Below are 26,552 nucleotides of genomic sequence, written 5' to 3'. Positions count from 1 at the left end.
ATTCTCGGAAAACACGCGGCCTCTGTTCACTTTCGCTTTCCCAAAGAGTTTGGTGGCACTGAGCCAGCGGTACCACCGGCCCCGGAGAACGCCCCGCGGGCTCCCCGCCCCGCCGCTGGGGATGCTCTTCGACCTCTCTTCTCATGTCCGACTACGTCTGGGTTTACTCTTTTCTTGCTTTATTTTTTCGGACAGCCCCGGCGGAGCAGGCGGTGGCCGCGGGCACGGCCGAGAGGTGCTGCGGGGGAAATGCGAGCACGGAGCGCTCTGAGGCCCCAGGGAGGCAAGGGGACACTAGAGGTAGGTGATGGATGAGGCTCTGACTGGCAGCTACCTCAAAACGTGGCGGGGGCGGGGGGGAGACGGCAAGAAAAGCAAGCAAGAGACTAATGGGGGGAGGTTTAACGTGAAAATAGCTGCTCTCCTCAGAGCTAACAGGTCGGCGTGGACAGAAGAGGTGAGAGGACTTAATGTATAACTTGAATGTCCAAGAAAGGACAAAATATTAGACCAATAATCACAAAGCGAGAAAAGCATTCAGAGAAGCTCATGATCCCTCCACTGAGAAGACTTTAAAGATGATAAATTGGAGTTTGAGTTTTCAAAGCAGAATTTCCCTGGGGTTTTCTGCAGAGTAATCAGAATTAAAAGTAACTGTTTAAATCGCAGCTGTATTTATAGCTTTGCCAGCAGCCAGTGCAGGAGACTTGGAATGCTGTTCTGCTCACCCAGGAGATTTGAAACCTCAAGTACCACACCAGTGTCTTCTGTGCTCCCTTAAGCAGGCCCAGTAAAGTGTGCTTTCTTCCAACGAGGATGTTCCTTAAAGTAATAACCAACACGTTTTAAAGGCCAAGAAGTTTCCCTGCAGTTAACGTGATGTTATGTGACAATGAAAAGGAAATGTCTCTATCAAATGATTAAGGGGAGAGGGGCTGGCAAGGCCTTGTGAGTTGTCCTTTGGGATGAAGTTGAGGGAATGTATTTCCTGCTTTGAGACTAAATATTCTTGTCAAAATCCAGTGTGGTCACAGACTGGCTTTACCTGATGGCAATACAGCACCTTACAGTGATGTGCAGCCAGTGTTCCAGGTGAACCTGGAAATTTCTGATTATGCTTTAGCCACCAAAATTTACTGCTCATGTTCTGTCATGCAAGAGCATAGTTGTCATGATTTTGGAGTAGTAGTGTGCCATTAATTTTAAGACCTGGCACAGAGATTCACTTTATCACTTTGCAGACTGCTCTCTCAAGTTTTGAGCAACACAGCTTTAGTCAAGGTTTGGTGTAAGCAGCTGGGGGAAGCTAATCTGCTTTGCTGTGTAAAGCAAAAGCATGAAGGAATGGTGGAACTGAAACTTCCCTTAGAATTTGAACATGCAATATCGCCACTGTTCGCTTTGGCATAGTGTGCTCCGTGCAGGAATAGATTCCATGGCTGGTTTGGATATGGCACTGTTGGTGTTCACACAGGTAGTACAGAGAGGCCTTGCCCTTAACAGCTTAAAGTCTACTTAGCCAAGACAAAGTCCCCTTCCTCCCCGCCCACCCTTCAAAGAAAAGGGTTTTGAAGTGTTTAATTCTTGTCAAGATAAGGTAAATCAGAACCAAAAGTACAGCTCAGATTCTCTTAACTCCTCCCTCCCTGCTGCTGCAGCCTTCTCCTGCCATCGTTGTGGCTTTAAGGAGCAGAGCACCGCATGGCTGTAATGCAGCACAGTGGGGTGCATGTTTCTCACATGAGATGGAGTTGGCTGAAGGTTGCTGTAGATGTGCCAGGAAAGCTGTTTCACTCTCATGTAATTTTTAATTTTGTAAGATCACAGGGGAAAGAGAGATCCTGCAGGTGCACGTGCAGCCTGTCTGCCATGGACTGAGTAGTGCAGCTGACAAAGTGTCTGTCCAAAAAGTCGTCTTCATTGAGCAGGAATGTGGTAATAATATTCAGTTGCAAAGCTCCAGAGCTTGGCAAGGCTCGAGTGGGTAGGTGAACTCCCCAGCCACAGAGGAAAGTAATGGAGTGAACCTGCCAGCTCGGACACCAGAAGCCAAGTGTGTTAGGCTGCTGCTTATGGAGTTTGACACCATCCCTATGTGAATCAAAGTGAGAGTGGTCCGGGGTGCTCCATGAAGTGCCTTAGAAAGGCTTGCCCAGAAGTGGGCTTCAGCTGTAGTATGTGAAGATTTTCAGAGTGAGTGAAGTTTTTGTGACAGGAGTTGAGGGTCTAATGTGAGGGTCGCACAAGTTAAGCTTTCTTGAGAAATCTTCAGTTTTACCCACTCATGTTTCGTTTTTGCAATCCTCCATTCCCATCCTTTCGTTGCCTTTCCTGCATCCTCTCCCTCGACTTAAGCCCCCGGCAGTGTGTGCCTTGGGAAGAGCTCCGTGCCAGCAGGATCCGGCAGGATGGGGTCACTGTACCCAGTAGAGGGCAGTGCAGAAATGGGAACCGAGGCAGAGCTGCTGGACAGAGCACATGGGGAAACGTCTCTAGATAAAGGGCTGAAGGTGAAAGCACTGCTGCCAGTCCAGGTGATTCTGATCCGTGGTCTGGCAGCTTAATGAGCACTTGCTGCTTTTTGCGAAGTGAATTAGACTTAGAATCTGTTTGATAAGTAAAGCCTTCCACGTGAAATGCCTATTTTTATCTTTTTCATGTGGAGGAACAAATTGTGTTCCCATTCTTCCCTGCTGATGATCTCAGAAAAGAAAAGCAAAATCTGGAGAGAAAATTATTGGGAGATATTATCCCATCTTCCTTTCTCTCTTGTTTCTAGAGCAGGAAAGTAAATGCTTTTGCTCTGAAGGTTTGTATCAGTAAACCTCCAAAAACCAGGATAAAGAACAAACTCAGCTTTTGCTAAAAATAATAGTCCTTAGCCCTATTTTGTAGATATTGTTTTGGAAAATGACAGAAAATTAAGAAGAATTGCTGGGCATTTATGCAGCAGGAGCATGGCTCACTGGCTAGAAACAGGGCAAAGGCAACAAGGAATCTGTTCAGAAAGCACTGGGAATAGGGATGCCAGGTAAGGTCTGCCAGGAGGCAGCAAGAGAAAAAACATGGTTCTGAAGGTGGTTTTGAAGGTAGGAGAGTACTGTATCTGTTGGGAATACATGAGACATTTGCCTGTTGGTTAGTTTTCTAAACTCCACACTCTTAGCCCAACTAACAGCAGAGTAGTACAGGCAGAGCTTCCTCTGTTTGTGCTCCAAGCCTTTCCTCACCCTCTGAAACCACCGGGAGGGAGGAGGTTGTGATACCATGTATGGTGTTCCCCAGTATAAATTCCATAATGGGGCACTCCACACCGTGCTGAATTCATCCCCACTGCAGGGACAGTCCTGTGGGAAAAAAAAATCAAAAAACCTGAAAGGCTTAGGAAATCAGCAGGCACTCCCCATTTTAGCTTTTTCCTAACTTCTGAGAATAGAAGCAGACACTGATTCTGTTATGAATCTGGATTAATTGGCAGGCCAGTGTGTCTGTGGGACAGCATGTTGTTTAGAGTTTGGTACAGTAAGTGGGTGATCAGTGTGGGAATTAATATAGAATTGCTATTTTCTTGCAAGAACAGTTCAGTAAATAGGGTCACATATTTTACTATTAGTCTTTTGAGGTTAGAGCCTCTCTTGTGCTGATAGTATCTAAACTGATCAAATCACCAACACCATCTTGAGAAAAAGGGAACTGAAGCACCAAGAGATTCAGTGATTTGCTTGAAGTCAGAGGGTGAGATATTCTGCAGAAGGGCTAGGAATGGAACATAATTCAGGTCTTCGCAGCCCTACACTAGAAACTTAACCACAATACCATCCTTCCTGTTTTAGTGGGTTTTGTTTTCTTCTCCAGAATCTGAATTTTCATTTAAACGAAACCCTTGAAATCGGAATTCTTTGATTTTGCAAGTAAATTAGACACCACACTGTCTCTGAGTCTGCTTTCAGACGCAGTGAAACCAGAAGCACTGAGCCAAGTGTGAACCTCTGTCACCCACTTTGGTGAGGTATTTGGGTTAGAGTTTGCTGTATTTAAACAGGACGTGTGTCCAAGAGATGCAGCTATTGTGATGAGACATTTCCTCACACATCTCCATTCCCATACTATCCAGTCAATCATTTTCTAAGTTAAGAGGTAGTAAAGTGGGCCTGATGAATGCAGGTCATCCTCTTATCCTTTTAGTCAACTCTTCCAGGTAAAACAGCTACAGATGTGACTCACTTTACACTTAGTTATCATGCTAGGTATCACTGAAGAACAATGCGTGTCTGGCCAGGATGTCAGTCACAGCAAATTCGTCATTATGCCAAGAACAAAATACATTTTGAGGATGTCACCAAGCCTTGATAAGCATCTACCTAGACAAGGGCAAGCCAGTTGGTATAGCATTAATAAATTCTGTCTGATCTGGAATTTGTGCTGTTCTGCAGAGAATGTACGAGTCAGATCCCATCCAGGTAGGATGGATGAGAGGAATTTGTGGTTTTGTCTTCTAAAAAGGATCACTGTTTTAGTTGTTAGAAAGTGCACGTCTGGCTAGAATGGAGAACTGTGGGGTTGGAAGTTAAGCAAATTAAGCTTAATTACACAGAATCACAGAATAAGTTGAGTGGAAGGGACCCACAAGGATTGCCAAGTCCAGCTCCTGGCCCTGCACAGGACTTGTGGACTAAGGCTGAATAACAGCTGAGCCTCTCTGTCCTTTAAGTTCCTTTGAATAGTCCATGTTTCAAATATTTCACTGTAAGAGATATAAACTGCTATTTTTCAAATAAGCAATAAATTAACTGTCTGAGGCTATGAGGGAAGTTTCTTTTTCAGCTGGCTGTTTGTTTATTTTAAATGCTGTTAATTACTTTTTCAGGGGTAGTTAATGGTGGTTTCCCTGAGCCCAGACTAAATGGATCCTGTCTGATGTTCAGTGGAAGTTCCTTGTTGATACTAAGTCAAATCAAGATTCGCATTAGTCTCATGAATTCAAATGCTGAGCGCTTAACCACACAAAAATGTGGTTTAGGCTTTCAGCATTTCAGTAGTTTAGACATCCTTCTTGGTAATTTGTTGAGTGGGGGGAAAAAAGGGAAAGTCTCAAATTGTTGGTAAAAATACTGTGAAAGGGCAGCCTGCTTTCTGCTGTTTTTTCATCCAAATGACAAATTTGTCGTGTTGGACTGTGTGTGTGTGTCTGTATGTGCATAATCCAAAACTGATGAAGGAACTTTAGGTCCCTAAAAATAATGTTGGTGCTAATTGCAGAGGTAGCAGGGTGCTATTCAGGGGAACTGCAGCAATAAATACTGGGCTGGACACTGTAAAGCAGAAGCATATAAAGCTAGTTTGGCTTCCAGATACACCTACAGAGCTTTCAGTGCTGGGTGGAGGAACACAGATCCTGAATTCAGAGCCAGTTGCTAACTTTATTCCAGTCTGGCTGAAATAAAACACTGGAGTGATCCTTTCCAAAATGAGACAGTACAGAGCTCTGCTGCCTTTCCACTGCTTCCCTTGCTCCCCAGTACTCCCTCCCTTGCTTGAAGCCACACTCTGTTTCTCTCCAGCTCCCTGTTCTCGTGTCTTTTCAGATCCCAAGCCTGTGAAAGGAGAGTGGTAACTTGACACAGGAAAATCAGCTGAGGTGCTGAACTGTGCTGTGGGTTTTGGAGCCGAGGGTATTGTTTGCATATGCAGTTGGAGTCCTCAGGCAGATACAGATCCATGAAATATGGGAAGGGGATTCTGACTGTAAAGAGTGAACAGGAGAGGTCGTGAGCTTTCGGAAAAAATTATTTTTGAGTGGGAACCTTGAGGATAACAAGCAAAATATCAATTAACAATCCAAAAAGGTCTCCGGTGTATTTTTATTGCTATTTCAAAGGTATCTTCACTCTCTGCTTTTATAGTTTCCCATTCTTTCAGGCATTTTCCACCACTTCTCCTTTTCAGTGCCAGTTTAGATTGTCCTAAATGGTTTGCATGACTACAAATTTTCATTTGCTGCTGCAGATGGATAGTGTTGATGCTCTTTCTGGTGGTCCCACAATTCCAGAGGCAAACACTGAGCTTCTACTGTAGTAAGTCAAGGATTGTGGAATCAGTTTCTGATGCATTTTATTCTTGGGCATAATCAACACATGAGCAGATTTTTTATGGTTGAGGTGAGGTAGAGGAAATTATTCAAGTGTTCCCTCACCTTTGGTTTTCAGTCCACAGAAACTGATTAAAATTCATTCTTAATATGGTCAAATGGATCCAAATCTCAGTTCCATCTCTTTGAATGTAGAGAGATACTATAGTCCAAATTAAAAGGAAAACAGTGGTCTTGTTCTTAAGGTGAACAAAGACTGATGTGGTACTGTTCCAGAAGACAGAAGTAGCACACTGGAAGTTGAGAAATCAGAAGGTGATGGCAAAGCAGTGTTTTTCAGCTTGTCAGCCAGATCCAGGTGGACAGTCTTATTTCTTTCACAATTCACTAAGACACTTTCAGATTATTTGGCTGGATTTGTAAAACTTGAAGCCATCAATCCTGGATGACTAAATCTGAATAAATCATTATGAATACTCAGGGAAAAGATCTTCCATGGGCATGATATGCTGACCTCTGTATTCCTACTGTGCATGTAATTTACCTTAATTGACAGATCCTTTTTACAGTTGCAGTCAAATGTCAAATCCCAAATCATAAACCACCAAACTCTTTTGATGATGGAATACATTAGGTTCTGCAGTATCTAATAACTCCTATACCCAACAAATAGAAACTACTGAATGTGCGCCTTTTATTCTACTGTACAGATAGATCCAATCTAGATTTTATTATTGGCTTGTGGTCTTCAAAGTATTGAGAAATAATCCAGATTTCTGTTCCTCCTCTATCCCTGGAGAAAGGATAGGTCCTGATAGGTGGGTCAGTAGTTTTCTTCAGAGTACAAATATTAATTCCTCATTTGTCAAGAAAAGAAAAGGAAAAAAACTCCACCATAATTGCTCTTGTGGAAAAAGAATTGGATTTTTTTCTTCAGACATTTTCCCTCTCCAGATTTATTGCAAACCTCAGCCAATTTTACATGTGACCTCAACAAGCTGAGTTCAAAATAGATTAGCTTCACCATATTCCAGCTCCAGGAAAATTTCTAGGAATCAGGAGAATAAGCTGACAGTTTCTAATGAAAGATAAAAAGTCCTTTAAATGTAGAACTTTTGGCATCTGATGTTAAAGAAACATCATCCAAGAATATTAATGAAGCATTTTCTAATTTTAGAAAGATCTTTATTAGTTAGATACAGACCTCACCACACACACGTTTGGATTATTTAAGAAGAAATATTATGTTATGTAAAATTAGTGTAGCTTAGCATGCAGGCCTTGATGTCCCCTATCAGTAAATTACATAATTAAGAATATGAAAGTGGGAAGAATGCCCAGCCTGGAGGATTTCCTGTAGGAGTTCTGGAGAGATCTCACTGAGTTGCTGTTGTAGGGAGGTTTTCTGTCTGTGGTGACTCACTTTTCCAGGGCCACTTTGTCCTCTGAGAGTGCAAGAAGTCCTACTGTCACTTATGTTAAACTGGAAATGCTGTGCTGTGCTGTATTTCAATTGCAGATCTATTTCAGTTCACAATAACTTCAAAAGAAAATACTGGGAAAATGTGTGATAATGAGTCTAGAGGAAGACTTAACCTTAGTCACATAAACTGAATTGAGCTTGGCAAAATGACTGTCAAAAACTTACTGGACATGTGGGTAGTGACATGTGGCCAGAAACCACAGATAATTCTGATACACCTTTACTCACAGAAAAGCCTTTTGGAAAGGTAACTGGAGCTATTTGTACAGGGGAACAGTTTAAATTTGTATTTCTCCTTAGTTCTTTGCTCCAGCTGTCCTGTACTGGCTCTGTCATATACCACTGGAGTATGGACTGAGTTACCTCTCAGTTTTTGCAGTAGTACCAAAACTCTGTCTGTGACCTTCAGGATTTACTTCTAAACAAAATGATCTGTATATTCCTGACATTGCAGCCTCATCCAACATAAATTAATATAGCCTTCAGGTAGTTGCTGATTTAGTACATATCTAAGCTGAAGTTCCTTAATTAGATTTCTCTAATCACCAGTTTAAAAATTCAAATTAGCTGTGTGATAACTTGTAAAGAAAAAGCAGATACAATTCTTCCCATGCCAAGTGTTGGGGCTTTTTCCCTGTAGAACTTTTACAGGCAAATAGATGCAGTTAAGCACCTACTACAATACTACCAAGAAATACCAATAAACATATGAATGTAAATTTAATGTAAATTTAAATACTGTGCTCTCTCTCCTAATTTCCCATATAAATATGTTTATATACTCTCTTCCTGAGTCTGTAAGAAAGGTTAAATTACTAACAGGGAGTACTTTTTGCAGTTAGACCCTTTGTAATCCTCATACAGTGCTGTCCTTACCCATGGCAAAGGTGGAGCAGGCTACAGACAACATCCTGCACATCCTGAGAGGTTTGCTGAGCTTCAGAGGCCAGCCAGACACCCAGAATTTCTGGGTAAGTTAAAAATGTCCCAGTATCTTCCCAAGTCCATGCTCAGAGTCTGTGCTCTGGTCAGGAGGGCATTTCTGTGAGTTTAGACTTCTTTGCTAAAGACTTGGCAGGAGTTTAATCAGAGCCCTTCAGAAGATTTTGCATTCCAGTCTGTGTTCTTAGAAAGTGTCTCAGGAATCTTTTTTTTTTTTTTGTGCAAGGTGAACATTTTGTTCTGTAGTTGCTGCTGTTGCTTTAATAGGAATGTGATGGATGTGCCGTGGCTATAGGAGAATGCAAGCATGACTTCATGTGCAGACTTGACCTCTGCATCCAAAATGCTGCCAGTGGCAGTTGGGCAGAGCTCTCCAAGTAGATGTTTTTAGCAAAATGGAAAAGCAGGATCGCACCCACAATAGAGTAGTCCTGACCTTAGCTCTACTGCTAAAAATAGCCTATTTTTGAAGAGATTAAGGACAAAGACATTCAAAGGTCTCTTCTAGATACACTTGCCATTACAAATTTTGAATTATCTGAAAGGATAGTGCCTAATCCCTCCTGGTTAATTCTGGCTTTTTATTCCTTGCCTATTTTATCCTTACTTTCTTAGTGTCCCATTTTCCCCAGGACAGTCATTGACCATTGGGCCACAAACAAGAGGAGCCTCAGGCAGAGGCTGCCAAGAGATCCCTGCACTGGAGGGTTCCAGGTGTCAGGGCTGGAAAAAGCAGCTTGCCTGGTTCAAAGAAGTCCTCACTTCTTGCTTGCTCATGGGCCATACTAAAAATAGCTCACCACTGATACGGGTGCATTGTGGTATTCCAGCAATAAGTCATAGCATTCCACACTTTTACTCCTGTGTTTCTAGGAAATTCAATAAAAAACTTGGTCCAATACACACACACAAAAAAAATGCATTTACTCCCAGTGGCTGCATTTACCATCAAAGTTGGTAATGTTTCCTGAAACTGGTTTCTGATCCCCCTGAAAGGCTGTGGGGTTTTCTTTTCCCTCTCCTCTCCTCTCCTCTCCTCTCCTCTCCTCTCCTCTCCTCTCCTCTCCTCTCTCCTCTCTCCTCTCTCCTCTCTCCTCTCTCCTCTCTCCTCTCTTCCCAGTTTCTGCCAGCGGGGTGGCAGGCAGATCTGAGTGTGGCTATTTCCTGTTCATTTTGTACCAACACGTGGTTGTGATGGGGGAAGAGTAGGAGGGGTGTGATCTGAGGGGAGAGGGAAACACTGGGCTGGAGCCTGGGGAGGTAAAACCCATTGCTTGTTGGGGAGTCGCGCTCACTGAGTTGTTTCAGGTCATGAATGAATCCTCTTCATGTGACAGAGGTGCTGCACAAAATGCTGCAGGGCTTTGGCAAACTGATCATCTCTCATGATTCATGCAGCATCCTTTCTCTGCCCTGCCTATGATGATCTCTCTAATGTGACCTTGAAAGGCAGGGCTAAAGCTGAATCTGGCTTTAAAAAAACAGCAGAGTTTTGTGCAGCATAAAAAAGAGAAAGTGATCCTGACTGTCTGAAGTTGCCAACATAGCTTGCCAAAGCAATTCATTTTGGATGAACTGCATGTTTGTACTGGTTATTTAGAAACAGCTTTAAGAGATTTCCCTCTCTTAATTTCACTCATACGTTAACTTTGACACACTGACAGTGTCACTGCCAACTTCCCAGAAGTCCTGTGGCTGATTCTAATTTACATAAACTATTCTGCATACTGCTATATGCAGACAGAAATGGTATCTTCTTGGTTTTTGCTTCTTCCCTTATCTCCTCCCACCCCTCTTCTCAGGGCTGGGGACATATAACAAATGCCTCTGTAGGCAGAAGCAGATTTGGGAGCCTCTGTGCATTTTTCTCCACTGTGTTTACCATGCTGAGGAGCACTCCATGACTGGAGACAAGTCCTCATCACCAGGGATTTACTTGCCATTCCTTTCTGAAAATGGGATTTCAGTGCAGTCATGAGGCTGTGCAGAGAGCCCATCACTCTTCCAGAGAACCATTACCCCATTTCCTTTTCTGTTCTCCTAATCAGGAGTTTGCACTTTAGTAGAGCACATACCACAGCCTTCCTGCCATCCTGTACCCTCTTACACACGCCACACCAATGGTATTTGGTTACAAAGCCAAAATCTGAAAAACTGGGCAATATCAGATTTATATTTGCATATGCAGCCTGAAATCTGCCCACTGACACATGTGTGCACTGACTGACACAGGGGTGCTGGGGAAAAGTGTGATCTCAACTCTAAAAAACTAGGACAGAGTTGGCAGGAAACACAAGGAAGGCCCTGTCTTAATTTTAAGGGCTGAAATTTGCAAACAACCAGATTTTTTTAAATACAGTTTCCTGTAGATAATTCTGTGTTTTACAAAGAAGAAACTTTGCTAGCGTTCTAGAATGGGGTTCTTTATACTAACTTACTGTTGTTTTAATTATGTTAATTGCCAAAAAGATAATGTGCTGCACGTGGGAGAGAAGGACTCTCGCAGGTGCTGAACATGGAAATCACTGAGTTGAGGTGGGATAGGCTGGCAGAACTGGGGTTCCCCCAGCTTTTCTGGACTTTGGAGCTCCTGCCTTCCTTAAAATTAATCACGAGACACCAGAAGTGTTCAAATTTTGAAGATAAGTGCCTTTGTGCTACTGCATCTGCCTGTGCTCACAAGGTACACACTGCCAGTGTGCTGGTTTCTAAACAGATGAGCTGAGCAATGCAAAGCATCTGTGCAGGTCAGGGATGACTCAAATCCGAGTTGATGGAGAGAAGGAGGCAGAAGGGGCAGTATTTCTTCCATCTGAAGTGAATGTATTGAAACTTCATGAAAAACCAACGCTAAACATATGTGGCCTTTTGGAAAGTGTCTCTGTGCAACTGCATCCACAACATGCAGAGTGATAAAATCACCTACCGAGCTGAGTCGAATGGCAGAGCTGAAGGAGAGCTGTAAATAAAATGGTAGGCGGTTTCCTGCTAAAACTCCCCTGCATGTCCAAGAACCCACTGTGACTCAGCCGTTGCAGTCACTGGGAACTCAGCACAGACACCCTTTTCTAGTTGGGTGGTTTTACTTCTCTTTTTGCATTCTTCCAAGAGGGGCTCCATTCATCTCTGGAAGAATTGAATTGACAAATATGACCCATTACTTTTTAGTGTCTTAAGGTAATGATCTCACAGTAGACCCAACAGGACTGTTCAGACTTCTTGTCTGGTTAGTAGTGACCCCACCCACACCTGCAAAATGATGTGCCTGCTTGGATCTTTCACGTGAAAGGTCTTGGGACTTATATTCACATACTTTTACTGGGCTCTTACATGCATCTCTTGATGGCCTAAAAATACTATAATTTTTGTTGCTTTCATTTCAAGTGCAAGAATTCTCAGAAATTACCTTTCCTTTTTTCTTTTTCTTTTTTTTTAAAGAGTATGTGTGTAAATATGCTGAATGGGAGACAATTACGTATTTACTTAAAATACATTTTCTAATGTACCTACTGTTCTTTCAAAGAATTAGCACCTATGGAAAGATGAACTGAGCTGGAAGAAGCCCTTATTAAAATAACAGCAGTAGCAATGTCTAGTAGCTTTTAGATCAGCAGCATCCAGTCTCACTTGCACTAGATTATTTTATGTCTGAAGCAGTCAGATGTCAATTTACTCCTCTGGGCTCGTGGTTTTGGAACATCCTTTGCCATTGAGATAATGCTTACCCTGGTCCATTTTGAATTTGCACAGATAGTTGGCTTTCCATGTGAAAAGTTCTGTACGCACACAGCTTTAAATTTGGCATTGGGAATTAATAAAACAGGTTTGGGAGATCTGCAGGTTTCTATGAGCTGACCTGGAAGGGGCTGTTCTGTTCTTTTTTCCTTCTTTATCCCATACAATATTTATTCTGCTGCTTCTTTCTTTACTCTTCTGTTCCTACCTTGTCTCTTCTCCTCCACAGTCCTTTTTCTTATTTTTTTTTAATTTATTGTATTCCCTCTGTGCTGGTCCCAGCTAACTCCTTATTGGCTTCCTCCATAATAATGCTGAGACTTTGTCCCATCTGACCTTTCTCCGTGTGAACAAATACCAATGTCCCAGGTTGAAAATTTACTCAGATCTGTTTTTTTCTGCTTTTCAGCCCGATGTTATCTAAGAGAACCTTTTATTTCTGTTTAATATCTCTTTTAGTTTCAAGATCCTGTCTGTCTTTTGCTTTCTGTCTGTTATATTAAGTATACCTTGTACAGGGCTTTTTTTTTCTTCTGAGAATTGTCTACTTTCTCCAGAGTTTTCAGTTTGGCATCTGAAGGTTATCTGTGGTTCCTTGTTAGTGAACTTCCTTTCTGGGAAGTTCAGCCTCCTTGTATTCTGACTCAAGTCATTAACATCGAAGTACATTCTTCTTTTTCTTTCAAATTCCTATAACTGCCCACCTTTCTTCTCTTTTCTCTTCCCCAAACCCCTTCAGTGCCCCCCACAGCAGTGTTCTGCGGGGCATAGCCTTATCAAAGCTGACACCCAGTTGTTTTCCCTCAGCCAAGGCCACAGTGGTGAATGGTGGAGGACTTGGTGTGTTTCGCAACCCTCCAGTCTGAAAAGCAGGAGTCAGGGTTTTCCCCAAGTGCACCCGAGGAGAGGATACCCGAGGAGCTGGTGCCAGGAAGGAGCTCAGATTAATGCAGAGGCCAGAGGGAACTGAGGGGTGGCTGGCACTGAGGACCTGGCACTGGAGGTGGGGGGTGAGGGATGCAGAGGACGCCGGGTCCAAGGACAGGGGGAGCTGGTATCAGTGGGTGGAAGTGCTGGAGATGTGGCCTGGATGAGGGGACTCAAAGGCAGGAGGGGCTGGGGCTCACCATCTATCAGAGCTGGTGCCATCAGCTGAGATTCTGGCTTGGGGACTGAGGATACACAGTGACCTGCCCCATCCCCCTTCCTCCCAAATGAACTGTCCTAAACCCCTTTTTCTTCTACCAGAAATACTAGAAATAGTGTCAGTACATAGTACATCCACTTCCAAATAGAAGGTTTGACAGACAATCTGATCAATCCGATATCCACGCTAAATGATAATTTTATTTCACCAGGTGACCAGAACTCTCCTCCTCCTCTTCCTCCCCCACATATTCTTATTTTAAGTATATTAGTACTTAAAGAAAATTATGGGGCTACGTGGGTGGTGCCCCACAAACACGGAGTGGGTGCTGAGATCCTGCCTTCTGAGAAGAGCTCTCCAGAATGACCAGTGAGGGCAGTGAGTGGGCAGAGCCCAGTGCTGGGAGTGCTGCACCTCCCAGCATCCTCCAAGGTGACTGCTGACTGTGGCTGTGACAGGACAGCCCGTGCCCACATCAGGGAGGGAAAGTGCTGCACCCTTACTGATCATGGTGAGTCATTTGCACCTTCTGCTACATCTGGCATGAATTTCATTTTGAGTTACTCCTGTGCATCATTATTTTCAATATTTCCTTCACCAGAAGCTGGAGCCACAGAAGTGAAATTACATTTACCAGAATCTGTCATTAAAACTGACAGCTAGTTCTCATTAGAAGTAAAAGAATTAGGTTTTGAACAGCACTGAACAGTGCCATTTTCAAGTAGTCACATGTGGAGTAAGACTATCCATCAGAAATAGTAAAGAGAATATAATTCCAGGTATTCAAATGCACCTGCCTGTATACTTTTCCCCATTAGAGTAGAAATTGAGCAAGGAAACAGTACTTGGGGGACAAATCCAATTAACCATGAAAAAGAGGAATTTACCAGATGACTAGCAAGCCTGTTTTAATTTAAAGGGAAATGGTGTGTCACTCTTTTGTCTTTACATAACACTGTGTGCAACTTAACACTAAGCATTAGCTTCAAATTGGTTTTTGTGCCACCTTGGATTACATCCACCATTTTGGTCTCACCCGTACTGTGAGGTTGCCAGTGTCTCTTTTGGCCCTCCAGATTTATGTCAATTCTTTATGACCTCAAATAACTGTACTGTAAACTCCTGGAGTACTCAGAGGGCGTGCTCTGCCTTCAAATACTGACCTTTGCTGTGGCTTGGAAAACTTTCCACCAGGACTTCACCTCAGTGTCTTCTCTGTTTTTTCTCTTGTACATACATTGAAGTAGTCTACAGGGACAGATTTAACAGGAACTTGGACTCAGCTTTTCGAAGGAATTAGGAGCAAAACCTTTACTTGCATACTATGCCTGCCAGGTGTAACTGCAAGGGCTATCTGCTGAAATAGAAAACCACACTGAGAAATAAGGGAAACAAAGATAACCAGAACAACACACAGAGAATTGTGTCTGTTTATATTTGAATCTCTTGTTTGGAGGAAGTTCTTTTTTTTACCTATAGTACTATGCAAGTTCCTACAAAAGTCAGTTTAATTTTGGTATTACTCAATTTCCGAAGAAATCATTCCGTTTTGTGTTTAGAAAACTTAACTGCCAAGCCCCCTCTGCTGGAGGAAAAAACCATGTTTTCATCCCTGCATGCTGAAGACATCTAGTAAAAGCATTCCAGCTTATTACTGTGCAAGTAATTAAAGGCTCAGAGTTCACAAGAGCTTTACTATATTTCTATTATTATCTATCCTTATCAGTCATGAGTTGTGCTCTAGAGAATAGTCTGGATGATCACTGCAAATTGGTTCAAATTTTTCCTTCTGAATGAGTCAGTGTGTTGAAAATTCATCTTCTCAATTGGTTCTTTTATCATCCAAGTTATTTTCAGTAGTGTCCACCATCTTCATCCTCCTGCTATATCTTGTATGTATTATTTACATCCTTTGTCAGCAATCATTACACACAGAGTGAACTCAGAGCAAACAGGAAAAATCTGACTGCAAGAAGCCACATACTTTTCCAAGGCAATTCAAACTGCAAAGGTGTGCTTTGCTTGTCTCTCAAGTGTGACAAGAGCAGCCACTGGGTGAAAGACAAGACAGTGTGCTGGTTAAACCACACTCATCATTTGTGTATGACAAACCATTTTGGAAGGACCAGCTTTACATTTACAAATTAGGAAATAGGCACACCAAGGAAAGACAATCCAATAGCTTCAGCATTGAATGAAGACATGGATTTCAGCCCTGCTCTGAAACACACTGCCTTGTTCTAGTTAATTGGGCCAAAAGCCAGAAAAGAAGTGTGTCACAACATTGAGCATTGCCAACAAAAGTTGGAAGTGTCTGAGATAAAGTGCTGGACCTGTTTATGGTCCTCTGTGGTGTACACTGAGAGCACTGAGTTTCTTCGAGAGGAGATCCAAAGCAGCCAGTGTGCCATGCAAGCAGCCAGCAAGGAACTATTGCCTACAGAGCTGAAGCTTTTCCCCCTCTTAAGATTGTTCAAAAATCAGTCTCTGAAGAATGGCAGTCTTAAAAATGGAGCAAGCCAAGAGAACATTGCTGAGGCAGCTGATTAGTACTTAGACCTCCTCAGAATGTGGAAAAGTGAGGCTTATGTCCCTGCTTGGCAGGAGAGCAATCAAACTTCAGTTTCTCCCTTTTCTTGCAGTTGTCCTAACAAGTAAGTAGCAGTCTCCTGTCATTGAGAGGGAATGAGGAGTATTTGTTAAGTATTTGGGAATTTAACAGCTAGAGCAGTCACTCGGGGATGGGAAACACTGGATTCTGGTGAGTCTTCTGAGTGCTGTTACTTACTTACATTAATCAGTTATTAGATAAGCTACTTAAGCTGAGACAGAATTCAGTGGCTCACCTCTGTCAAATCAATGCCCCAACCTGCAGGCCTAAAGGCAAGGCCCATTCTTTCTGTAGGTCAATGGCTGTTGAAAGCCTTTCTGTGAACTCTTAAGCAAGTTCACAGAAAGACCAGAGAATGTTTCCTTCTATGGTCTGAGGTCCTTTGTAATTTCAAAATAAGCTTGACAAGCCTGTCCTCAAGTCCATGCCAGGAAAGGGTTTGAGCCTGATTTCCCAAATTTATGCCGGAAGCACCCACATTCCCACAAAAGATCTCACTAGTAAACTGCTGGATAAAACTGAGGAGGTTAAAAAGATAATAATACCCCTTTAGGAAAGTGTTTTTAATGAAGTCTCTGAAGGGATGAGAAGTACTTCAAACCTCTATTATTTAATTCAGTTCGAAAATATAGTGACAATTGTTCCACAAACATGAAACCAGCAACACTGAGGTAAGGAAAACCATACTGAATTGGTGGTTTATGTTAAAAAATATCTTTTAAAAAAATGTGATTGTATTTCAGATGAAAACATGAACTAATTAAAGTTTCCTAGAATATACTGTAAGCACAACATGTGAGGTTAAATGAGTATTCAGCCTTAGCTGCAGTAGCCAAATAAATGTTAAAGTTAACAACAGGTTTGGACCAGAAAGAAATCTAACTAGCCCTGAGTTCTAGGGAAGTTAGAGAACCCAGCCCATCTTTGGAAACTGATGCCCAACAGGGCAGAGGGTTAAAAACAAGTAGTCTCAGTTCTCCTGTATGCAACATTTTGTGACTGTGCAACATTTCCTGGCTGGTGAAATGCAGCTGCAGTACCTCCCAGGTGTAAGTCATCTGTTGCTTTATCATTTCAGTGCAATAAAGAGGTCCCTTTCCTTCTGAATGAGAAGGTTTTATTGCAGGATCTGTGCACACTGAAGGAGGAAGAGAGGAAGGGGGGGGGAAAGGTATCAGTAAGTGCTTCAGTCCCAAGCAGTCAGTAACCAGAGTCAGCTCTGCAACAGGAGGAGCACCATCCTGCTGAGGCATTTGGACATGCTTAGGTACACCTCAGAGTTTCTAAGTCTGCAGTCTAGGGGTCTCATCCCACCTTCACAGGGCTCTGGTGCTTGTATGATCAGAGCTAAACTGCTTCCAGAGGCCAAACTCTGCCCAACCAAGCTGTAGCACTTAGTAATAAGTGCTGGAAAAACAAGCAGATGTTCCCTCCTGCCACTCAGTGGGATGTAGGACAAGGACTGACCCAGGACACAACGTGTCTCTTTCCAGAGGCCTTTTCATGCAGAGCCTGTTGATTTCTTACCTTCTGAAATGCACAGTCTGCCCATTTAGGCAGAGCTGCAACATGAAGATACAACTTTAGAGCTATTGAGTTGAGGCATTATATATCCAGCCATTTACAGATTATTATATTTATATTTAAATGTGTGAATGTATATTATTTATATTTATATTTAAATGTGTGAATGAAAACCAGCAAAATGAAAACCATGATGGAAACTTGTTCTTCAGTGTGAACCTGCAAGAGACAGTTACCAGGAAAGATGAAAGCATTGCTCCTAGGGCATCCATCTGTGACTTTTCTGATGAAAAAATAAACAATAGCACACTCTTTCCCACTCATGTACCAGGAATTTACCAAGCTTAGTGTAAGGTTACAGACCATAAACTATAATTTGAGGACATTGCAAAACATGAAAATTGCTTGGAATTCAAGGACAGAAACTTTCCCCACAGTTTATGAGTAAGAATTTCATGGCACTGCTCCTTTTCTGACTTGACAAGTACTCTTTACAAATGTTATGAGTTCGCAATACTCCACAGCTGTGTGACAGAGATTGCGGAAGTATCGGTGGAAGGACCTTTACTGTTTTACATCTGGGAAATGCAGCCTTTAGAAGGAAATGCATCTATCTATTGTACAGATCAAATAATGAATGAGAAAGATTCTCCAGTTACTTTCAGTTCTGTTTCCTTTGGCTGGAATTTCTGTTTCCCCAGACAATCATGTGTCCAGCCAGAACCCAGGGTAGTACAATGACATTTCTAAGAAACAGAAGGGAAAGTTGCCACAAGCAAAAGGGGCATTCACCAAACACTGCCAGCTTTGAGTAAAATGTGGCACTATTTAAATGAACACTCCTGTGACTGTAAACTTCAAAGATTTTCTTAATAAGGACTGTTCCTCCCAGCCTTGATTTTGTAAGTTGCTAGTGACCGTTACTTGGGCTGATACCACAGGAGCCTGAGGTGTGTAGCATTTTTCAGAAGGCACTGTGTACCCTTCAAAACAAGGAATACAGCCTTCAGACAGAAGAATCAGTGATTGATACTGAGCAGCACTGGTTTTATGAGCTGTATATACTGTTATTTAACTGGGTCAGCCAGTGTTTTGTGAACTATCCACATTATATATTCTGAATCTAACCTAGATACCTGAATGCTAAATTTTACCGGGCAGGGAAGAGCACTGGAACTGGAGAGTGATTGGAGCCAGCCCAGTTGCATTTGAAAAATGTCTGCCCAAATGTATTAATTCCTTCATCAATATGATTAACTGTTGTTCACAACCCTGGATGGAGGGAAAAAAGGGACCTGGAGAATATTTTTTCTATCCTCAGATACTCACTCAAGTATTTCATTTGGCAGAAATGAATGTAAAACCAATTGCATTAAATGGCAGCATAAATGCAATAGTGTGCTTCAGCCTCCTTAGCTCCACTGGTGAGTGCTGGAAGCTCTTGTGGTCTGGGGTGGACTGAAACACCACTGAGTTCCCAGCAAAGGAAGAGCCAGAGGTACCAGAATGCAAATAAACCAATGGTCTGTGTCAAATAGTGGGGTCAACTGTTAAGTCTCCCTCTGCCTTAAAAATCTATGAAAACAACAAAAATGAAAATACCTAACCCACATCTGTTATGGTTATTAGTAATCACAGTGTTATCTTTTGGAGTCCAGATAACGCATTGGCAAACTAGAGATATCTGTAGGTAAGAAAAAGAAACTTGTATGTGCCTTTCACTTTCATCCTACACGATTTCTCATAAATGAAGCTGTGACCGGCAACGGAGCCCAAGATCTGACAAGCTTTGCCTTGCAAATTCAAGGTCGTGTGCTGCCCTTTTCCGTTCTCAAGTGTCTGTTGTCTGAAATTTGTATTTGTTCAAATTGTAGCAGAGCTACAGCTCTTCAAATGCTCCTGTGTAAGATTTGAAATTACTTGCATGTAAGTGCTTGATGTTTGGAACGTCAAAACTCCAAAGGTGCAACCAAAAATGTGCACACAGTGTCCTGCCAGCTCTGCACAGCCACTCTGTGCTATGTGACATTTGCATGAATCTGAGGCACCATCTGCACTGAACTGATGTCTCCTGGTTGGCTCTTAAAGTATTGACAGTTTCTATTTTGAACAAACAAGCACTGATGGCTTTTGCAATAGAGTGCACTACTGCAAGTCTGGTTTTGTGGGCTTGTCAGGTTTTGAAAATAAGGTTTACTGGGTCTGCATTTATCATTTATTGCTGCTTTTCATGACAAGCTGAAAGCTTACTAAGTTTTTGGGTCCAATATTTTTGGATCCCTGATGAGTCATTTTTTTGGTTGTATTTGAATTTCAAGTCCAAGTTTCATTTTAGTTTGGAGGGCTGCCCCCAAATAGAGCTACATTCAGAAACAACCATTGTGTTGCACAGCTATGTGCAATCTTCTAGCCTTCTATAAAAATCAAATATTTTTGTATCAGTCATTAGTATCTATTTAAATATATTCAGGTAAATAAATGTTCTTACAGTTGCCTCACTGCAGACTTCACACAACCATTAGTTCAGTAGAAAGGTCAGCTTACCTGTCCATAAAAAGTTATTTTACTATTTTTCCTTGAAGTAGATCCTTTCTGCAATCTCTTTCTATGTTCCTCTGGTTTGTGTTGTTTTCCTGTTCAGTTCATACCATCATGAGGTTCTAAAGTCTCACTGGAATGAGCTGATTAAAATCTTGGAGCACCAGTAGGTGTATTTACCTTAACAAAAGCTGAGTACTGAGATGCTCATGGATCAGTTGTCAGTGATGGCTGTTCAAGACAGTGAATGCCAGCAATAATGCCAGCAATAAGACTCTGACCTTCATTCCATTAAATTCATATTGGACCTTGCATATTCTGGGCTTAGTGGAAAGAGATGGGTCTAAATTAGAGAGTTTCAACATAGTGCTTAGCATAAGGTGCCGTACAAACTACAAACTAAAACCTGTGATTAAAATTACTTAAATGAAGAGGTGGAGGCAGTTTGTGACATTTTAATGTCAAATTGTATTTTAAAATTTGACATTTCCATGTGGGTTGTAGAGGTCTTTCTAAAATGAACTGATGAGATGTCTCCCCATTGGTTCATGCAACCTTGTGTCTTTTGACTTTTTAAATAAATTAAAGAAACCTAAGAATGTGAAAACACCTTCAATTATACATTGAATGTTCTGATTTAGGAAGAACTCTGTGATTTAACATGACATTTCCTATCTTCTCTTAGGCCTACTAACAGATAGGTAGGCCTTGTATATCCATACACTAATGTGACTTCCATCCAAAATTACCGCTATTAATACGCCAACATTTGTTCATCCATTCATTCACTCATGCCAGTAGTTGGGGAGCAGGCTGCTATTTGTAGGGGCTATGGCAATAAATGCATTCTAGATCCAGGCTTGTAAGTACTTCTAGGTCTGAACCTTGCTTTACAGAATGCACACCATAATGTAAGCAACTGACAACTCAAGCTCCTTTAGGTCCCAGTCCACCTGCGTACACGAAAACATGTAAGTGCTATTGTTGAGAAGCTTTAAATAAAGTTTCACTGCTGTTGATTTCCTCTTCATATTGTTGTTGCTTTTTCAGTCATTCAGCTGTTGTGAATCCATGCCCGGTGTCCCCCTGCCGAGCAGCACAAGGCCAGCTGTTCCTCCAGCTGTGATTTTTGCTTTTGCTTTCTGAAGTACAAGTTCCAGGGCCTTCCCACTGAGCCCTTGGCAGCATCCTCCCCTCCAAGGCCATTCCTCTCCCCTCCCGTGTTACTGCCAGCACCACGTGAGTCAGGACACCATTGCTCACAAGCACTTTCTGAAGAAGATGCCAGTGCTGCTGGTGCCCTGTGTCCAGTCCAGGATCCTTTTTGTCTGCATCCCTGGGCAATCACATGGACAAAGCTTTAGTCACAGCTTCATGGAGAACTAAGTGCAGCCATTTTACGTGAAGATCCTCTGATCTCAAACTTTGGTTAGTTAAGGACAGTCACGACACGTGGGAATACATGGGAATACATGGGAATACAGGTAACAAACATTGGCCAAAGCACAGGGAGTAGTGAGGACAATTCACTTTTCACATGAATTATCAGTGATTAGAAACAGCTGTCTGGTCTGCTTGGCTGTGCAACCTGCAGCTGCCACCAAACCTGCCTAAATGTGTGTCTCCTGAAGACTGCAGAGTAGCACCTCACACAGTAACAGAGGTGTGGGCTTTCTCCTCTCTGGCTCCCTGTAACTCTTGGATGCTCACTTCAAACTTTCCTCTTCAAGTAGCTTGATGCTAACTTCCAAAAGCTTTTTCCTAAATTAATGCATGTGTGTGCTGAATGTGAGACTGGTGTAAAATTCTTGAGTTATATTAAAATTCTGGATTCCTTTCAATTCTGTTCTAACACTTTATTAATTTGAAATTACCTTGGGTGGTGCTGTAGCTGTGACGTTTTTAGTTAAAACAATATAAGGTTCATAAGGAGATATGGTCTTTTTGATTGGACCTGAGAAAGATCTTGTGTGCATGAAAATGGGACTATTAGTAAAAGCCTGTCCCTACTAAGCACCAGAAATTTATTTTATTAATATTTGAAGAGGCCTTGAATATTGCAGAATCCTGCCAATGTATGCCCTGGAATGGCTGTACCTTCTCAGCCTTACTGGTTTCTATGTAGATGTCTGATATTTGACAATATCTGATATTTTAAGGTTTTGGCAGTAAAATTCCACTCTTCTGCTTACTGTTCTTTTGGAAAATTATTCTTCTGTCACATCACTGAACTGGATGCTGACCATGCTAATCAGAGTGTATTTATGCAAAGGCAGCAGCTGCCAAGGGAAGGCACTATGATCTGTAGGGACTGGTTGTAGGGACTCTCCAGTCTTGTTAAGCTTTTGCTAAATACTCAATTCTTTTATAAAGTGAAACTCAGTCACAAAGGCTGAGTGACTGAAATCTCCTAGCTACTGGCTTGACTTCAGTCAGGATGAAGATCTAATGTTTTGGATGCCATTCATATTTCCTGTTTAAAGAGTTCTTTTTTTCTTGTGCAGGAGTTTGAATAAGCCCACTGGGAAGCCAGCTCTGCAGACTGTTTCCAGAGCAGCAAGCAGTACTGGTAAAGACTCTGATTAATTAATTCTTTTCTTTAATCATGTCATAGTCCTATCCCATAGAACACTGATTTATTTGATTTACATGCCAGCATATTTATACCATGGAAAGAAACAAACAGGTGACACCCACTTCTGCAGAACACAACTGGAGTTCTCTAAGTATTCTTTGTAAGTGAAATGAGTCAGCTAAGCAGGACAGCATCACCCTTTTCACAGCCTGCAGGCTCCGTGGCAGGGATGTGTGGTGAGTGACAGGAACTGAGTAAGCTTGCATGCTGGTGGGAGCAGTGAAATAATTTCTCATGCTAACGCTGGCTGTACCAAGCTGAGGTTTTCCCACTCTCTGAGGAGATGCTGTTTTTCTTTTCCACATGCTGGATCCAGCTGGCATCTCCTGGCAGCTGCAGGAAGGCTCTTGCCATAATCCTCTACTGATTCCACTAAGCATAAGATCACTTGCCATGTAGAGCATCTACATGGTCTCAAGGAAAAAGAGGACTGGGGGGTGCCTTGCTAACACTTTAGTTGATGGTATTTACCACAGAAGTTAGGTCACCGTATCTTAGAGTGACTCCTGTGCAGTTTTGGCTGGATGACACTATGGGAGAGGCCAGATTCTTCTTCTTGTTGTAAGTAGTGGAATTCTGATGTCTGTCACTTACATTTACCTGCCCTGTCCAGTCACATCTAAAATACCACTTATTCAGAGCTACCTCCTAATTAAAACCTTGGCAGGTTGCACCTAGAGTTTTCCTGTTCCAGCAGATGACTTTGCTGGCTCCAGGTCTTTAGAAATTCCTGGTTGAACACAATTTAGTATCCCTCTGCCAGACTGCTCAGTCCAAAAGCATAAATTATGAGCAGCTGAAGCTCATGTTAGGGATGTAAATATGACTGACTTCCAATCCATTAATTCCAACTCATTGATCCATTAATTTCAAATCATTAATTAAATTCAGTGATGATGAGGTGGTCTAAAAAAAAAACCTTGAAGGATGAAGATGTTTTTCCAGACTTCAGATGCATGTCCACATTGCATCTTTTATGCAGTACAAAACAAACACCAGGAACAATCGAGTTTTATAATTTTTTTTTGTTTGTGTCATATAGTTCTGTGTTCAATGTAAGAAAATAACTCTAAATTAGGACAGATCTCTTGAAGGTCAAACCTGATGCTGGTTGTGCTAAAAATTGTCCTCCATTAAAGTTTCATATGAATACCAGGGAAAGGAAAACAGTCTCAGACCCATCACTTAGAGAGTAATGCATTATTGCAAAGGATTGTTTTCACAACTTTCTTCTGTGATGCTGAGCTCCCATGTGCTGCTTCCTTCTGCTGAAGGAGAATATGAAAGGCTCAATCATATCCCTTTACTCTGTGACTGTGGGCAGCCAGTGTTGGTGGAGATGCCAGAATAGAGGAGATGTTGGCCTGTCCCCATCACAGTTGAATCCTCTGAGTTTCTGGGCTGCCAGAGACAAGGGGTTTTTTAATGTATCTGTTTTATGCACATTTGTGGGCCATTCAGACATAACCATTATGATCCATGTATTTTTTTCAGCTCCACACTTTGTGACTTCTCTTGCAGTCAGCTGTGGAGGTCCCAGGTAGCCCTATTTCTAAAGCAAGTGCTTGCAAAAATACTAAAAATAAAATTTAAAAAAAACCCCCCATGATTACTTGGATTCCAAATCTTAGGAAAAAAAATGAAAAATTTGTTTGAAATCCAGTTCATAACTTCTCAGTACTAGGAAAGAGAAACAAATAAAATTGAAGAACCTGCTTTGTACACACTGGCAATGGACTGGAAAGAAGATATTTTGTTAAACTCTTTTGGGTAGGATGAAAGGCTGTAAAAGATCAGACTTCCTGACCAAGGGAAAGAAGGATTTTTCTGCTTGTGTATTATCAGCCTTTTACCAAAATTAGGGAGAGAAGCAGGAAATTACTTCCATTTTAAGTAGTATTGTCAGTGGGAGCGTGAAAAGGTCCGAGCTGGACGGAAAATTTCAAGTTGCTGCTTCTTTGCAAATCTCTTTTCACAGAGATCTGGGGTCGAATTCCTTTTCTAAGCTCTCTTGGCATCATACCAAGAAAACAGTCCCAGTGCAATTGAGGGAGCCCTTCTAATGGAGGGAGCCCTGACTCCTGCTATCATCTGGACTGTGTTATCTAGGTGCGGCTTGACATTTTTTTACCCACAGCGTGATCTCTCACATGCATGTCAGCCTGACGAATAATGTCCTTGAAGATTGCTTTGAAGTGAGGTGCATATTGTAGTGGCAGGCAGAAGAAGATTGATTCCTTCTTTTTTAGTCCATGCAAACCAAAACTCTCTCATCCAGCGTGATCTCAAAAAATCTGCTCATGTCTAATCCAGTGTAATTTAGAGCCTGGCAGCCACCAACTCAGTGCCTTTTCCAGCTGTGTGCTGAGCTTCCTCTCCTACTCTTAAATCAGAGGATGATTGCTGTGGGGTCACCTCCAGAACAGTCTGTTGAGGCATCAGACATTTGTCCTGCAGCTGCAGAATCTGTCTCTGTGCTGAGCTGCACCAGGTCTTGGGTAAGAGCTTTGCAGATAATTCAGTATAACTTTGCGTTTTACTGAAAGACAAGGATTTTCTGGTTTAGGAAGACAAATCCATTTCTTGATGTTGCCAGTGCTTCTGCCCTTCTTACAACACAGTTTCTTGAAGGCAAATCTTTTACAAGGAACCTTTTAGTCTCTCCTAAAGATTACACTCTTGTAGGGGTCTTGCCTTGATCTGTAGATTTAATGGCTTAATAAGCATTAGACCCTCCTATTATGCAGTAACAAAAAGGAATACAATACTTTTATCAATATTTGGCACAATTAATTTTTTTTATGTGAAACTAAATATTGATGCTGTCAAGTGACTGCAGCTTAGGGGCATAAATTACAAATATTCTCCTGTGAGCCTCGCTCAAATCTTGCATTCATATACAGTAACCATCTAATGTCTTTCTATTCCTGTAAGCCATATGATTTGATTGCCAGATTACATGGTTCTGTATTGTGCTTAGATGTCAGTGTTTTTATTGTTATTACCAATATTATGTTTTATTCTTACTGTAAGTGGTAACAAAAAGTTAACTGCTTCCTTACACTATAAAAAGAATACAGTCCCATTTACAGAATGTCTCTAAACAGAAAATATCTCTGGGAAAAAAAAAGATATACTGAATAAATAATTCACAACATGATGGATGAGTAGAAAAAAAGGTCTTTTGATGTATTTTGCTACTCAAGACAAAACCAGATTTTTAAAATAAAGCAACTGCTTATTTTAACAGAGAACAAAAGCTTTTCTAAAGAAGAATGATTGCAGTCAGTGTATTTTTACCCATTCTGCACTTTTGTTGGTAATAGGATTTGTAAAGTAATTAACCCATCCCCTTGGTTTTCCTGATTCTTTTGTTTGTTCCATCCTCCCGTTTTTTCATTAGCTTATTTCTTGGCTTATTTTCTAAATGAAATGTCAACCCACCCACCCAAAAGAAACCGTAACATTTCAAGATTTTCAGACTGCAGCGAAGTGAAGTAGCCTGTCTGTATTATAAACAGACAGCAAATAAATTCGTAAAGCCCTTGGAATTAAAGTCTCCCATCTTAAATCTGCCCATGCTTTCAGTGCATTAATCTCCGGATTTCCCCGTAAGAGCATCCCTGGGAAAATCATCATGTGCATTTCCCTGTTTTGTCACGAAACCGGAGGAGCTTCACCAACTCCAAGTAAACACCAAGCACCCTTTCTCACTGAGCAGGGTGGGAGCCCGGGGTGGTTCCAGCAGCGGGGGCGCGAGGCAGGGGCAGAGCGGGGCAGGGGCAGAGCGGGGCAGGGGCAGGGGCAGAGGCAGAGCGGGGCAGGGGCAGGGGCAGAGGGAGGGAGAGG

The 26,552-nt window shown here is 42.0% G+C and overlaps 1 long non-coding RNA gene across 1 annotated transcript; it reads left to right on the top strand.

The window, feature by feature from the left end:
* Positions 1 to 26,450, top strand: LOC121669198. The gene is made up of 3 exons (XR_006017640.1): positions 1 to 300; positions 22,573 to 22,637; positions 26,292 to 26,450. It is a non-coding gene; the product is annotated as an uncharacterized LOC121669198 (long non-coding RNA).
* The last annotated feature ends 102 nt before the right edge of the window (positions 26,451 to 26,552 follow it).

The sequence above is a fragment of the Corvus kubaryi genome, unplaced genomic scaffold, assembly GCF_017639235.1.
Source record: "Corvus kubaryi isolate FWS band 111438036 unplaced genomic scaffold, C.kubaryi_AGA036_p1.0 37387, whole genome shotgun sequence".
NCBI lineage: Eukaryota > Metazoa > Chordata > Aves > Passeriformes > Corvidae > Corvus > Corvus kubaryi.
This window is presented reverse-complemented; position numbering and strand designations above follow the sequence as displayed.